Raw genomic sequence first — 3,407 nt, forward strand, 5'->3', positions numbered from 1 at the left:
GCGTTTTACGGACCAGCAAGTACGATCCGTGCCTACGTCACTCCGCACAGCTCATTTTTTACGGCAGCCAAAAACTCCCAGGAAATTGAGGAAGACGCGAAGAAGGAGCACCTGTACGCGACGGAGAGCCATGGACCCCATCCTACGTGTCATCCCGGCCCTCCTAGCCTACGATCTGGTGCACAGAAACCGACGCAGATGTTGCAGAAGGTCAGAACAACACCCAGGGGCAAAGGGGGGGGGGCGCGAGGGGCAGGAAACATAACCCCCACCCAATGTAAAACATATATATCCTGCACATAAATTACCTCCATGGTCTGGTCACTTCGGGGGGCGTGTCCACCAATCCCACGTACCGCCACAACGGAAGTGGACGTGGACGCGTACACGTCACCACTACAATGGTGGTACGGCCTGTACCCACGCCCCCCAGAGCGTGGGTACGGTCCGTACCACCATTGTAGTGGTGACATAGGGTTACACGTGGTACGGACCGTACCCACGCTCTGAGGGCATGGGTACGGGCCGTACCACACGTACCCCTACCTCACCACTACAATGGTGGTACGGACCATACACACGTTCTGGGGGGCATGGGTACGGCCCGGACCACGCGTACCCCTACCTCACCACTACAATGGTGGTACGGACCATATGAGGGGTGGCTGCAGAGGACTCCCAGCAGTGGACAGACATATGAGGGGTGGGTGCAGAGGACTCTCAGCAGTGGACAGACATATGAGGGGTGGGTGCAGAGGACTCCCAGCAGTGTCCAGGCATATGAGGGGTGGGTGCAGAGGACTCCCAGCAGTGGACAGAGAAATGGGGGTGGGTGCATATCACTACCAGCAGTGTACAGACATATGAGATGTGGGTGCAGAGGACTGCCAGCGGTGAACAGACATATAAGGGGTGGATGCAGAGGACTCCCAGCAGTGTCCAGGCATATGAGGGGTGGGTGCAGAGGACTCCCAGCAGTGGACAGATATATGAGGGGGGGGTGCAGAGGACTCCCAGCAGTGTCCAGGCATATGAGGGGTGGGTGCAGAGGACTCCCAGCAGTGGACAGACATATGAGGGGTGGGTGCAGAGGACTCCCAGCAGTGGACATACATATGAGGAGTGGGTGCATAGCACTACCAGCAGTGGACAGAGACATGGGGGTGTGTACATCATCCTCAGATGACCACAACTCCATGGGTGTATGAACGCATTCCCAATGTGCGACTATGTTGAGAGTGCCATAACAATACATCACTGACAGCAGTGTCCCACTCCCATGAGGATGTATGCCTTTCCCCCACTGCATGACATACCACATGTGGGTGTGAGGACAAATGACACATGCATACCCACCCCTGGCGGATGCAGCACAATACACACACTGAGATCATGTCACAAGACTGTATAGTTATGTTAAAGCCTACTAAACTAAGAGAGCCAAAGGGAACACACACTGTCACGCACATTCCAGGACTGATAGGAATGTACAGGTGCTGGGACAGCCACCAAGTTGTTATCTCCCATGGAAGGAATACGGAGGACTTCCCACAGATACAATGCCCACAATTGTGAGTCAGGTGAACAAATACCCTGCAGAACAAGTACCATATGTGTGCCAGGCTGGGAGTACACACATGCATAGTGCGGAAAAGGGACAATTTCTACATGAAGGCATGGCAACATACTCTATACACAAGTACAGTGACTACCAAGGATGGCACAGACGATGCAGCCAGAGACATTGATGAGCAGGCATGGCCATAGTTGAAGGTATCCGTCACCCACAAAGGAAATGTAGACACAGGTTCAGCACAACAATCGCGCAACTCCCTGCAGGGAAGATGTCAGGTGCCACAGAGGAAGGAACACTCCTTGGTACAATGTCTCCAAACACAAAGAGCATACACGACCAAAGATTCTTTTCAGATACCTTGTGATGGCACGCAGATACCAGGGTCTACCCCATGAGCAGCAGACTACAACATTTCCCAGACACCTAACACATGATCACCACCCCAACTCATGGAGCATCAGCCCCAACATCAATACCTGAAAAGCAATCGTGGTCAAAGGAAAAACAAAATGCTTTATTCAGCATTAAATTAAAAGGTATAAAAGGACAATATTTACAAAGGCCATAGGCCAGTCCAGATGCGAATTCCTGGGGGGGGACACATGTCCACGCGTCTCCCCGAGCTTGCCTGCACATACTAAACCTCTGGTTCAGCGACTGGGGGGGGGCATCATGTGGGGAAGGACCAGGCACCGCAGGGACAGGAGGGGGAAGGGTAGGTGTTGTGGGTGCAGGGACGGACGACTCCACCACAGGGGGTGAGGCAGCGCCAAAGGTGGCGGTTAGCATGGCGCTGCACACGTCCGCAAGCTTGTCCAGAGTCTCCCCTGCACCCGAAGGAACCACAGGCCCCAAGGAAGGGGGGGGAGGTCAGAGGGATGGGTTGCAGCGCTACTGGGGGAGGTGGTGGACAGGGGGGGGACTCAACTCCCCTACCCGTGGAGTGCCTTGCCCATTTGTGTGATGGTGAACCAGTGGGGCTGAGGCCCAGCACAGCCAAGTATGTCTCCTTCTCAGACTGTGGGGCAGGGGAGCCGAGGGGAGTGACATTGGTGGGACTGGGGAGTGAGGCATGCGGACTTGGACTGTGGCTGCGTGTCTGCCTGTGTGCCCTAGACCCAGTGGGTGTGCCTTATTCCCCCTGAGTGTGGGTGACAGGAGGTGTGCGCTTGGCCTTCTCTGTTGGTGTGCTGCCTGTGTCTGGTGGGGTGCGTGGCTGGGAATGTCTGTGTGTGCTTTGGACAGGAATGGGAGTGGGAAGTGTGGATGGCGCAGGGGTAGGGGGGGACGAAGCGCTGCAGGAGACTCACTGCTGCCGTCAGTGACGAGTCCATGGACCTCAGCAACATCCGTTGGTCAGACATCGCTGATGACATGCCCTCCATGTACGACACCATCTGTGTCAGCAGTCTGGTGTGGCCATGGAGGACAGTCAGGATCGATGTCTGCCCAACCTGCAACTGCCGCTGAATGTCCACAGACTCGGCAGTGAGGGCAGCAGGGGAGACAGGGGCAGGGGGTGTGGTGCCTGGCACGAAGGAGACACGTTGTTGCCCTACACGGACAGAAGGGACCCTAGCAAGTGGGAGGGCGGTGATGGGAATGGAGGGGGCGGTGACATTTGTATTGCTGCTGCCAGCTGTTGGAGCAGCCTCCGCCCCCTCAGGGAGCTCAGCCTCGGACCCGTCAGCGTCATAGTCGGTGTTGGTACTAGACAGGTCCTCCGCCTGACTCCCCTCGCCCTCCGTGCCACTTGATTCCGCCGACTCCCCAGGAGTGGTGGCACCGGTGCTCGATCCCTCCTCCTGGTCCGTGCAGGTGTCTCCCTCGG

Source organism: Triturus cristatus, chromosome 12, assembly GCF_964204655.1.
Source record: "Triturus cristatus chromosome 12, aTriCri1.1, whole genome shotgun sequence".
Taxonomy (NCBI): Eukaryota; Metazoa; Chordata; class Amphibia; order Caudata; family Salamandridae; genus Triturus; species Triturus cristatus.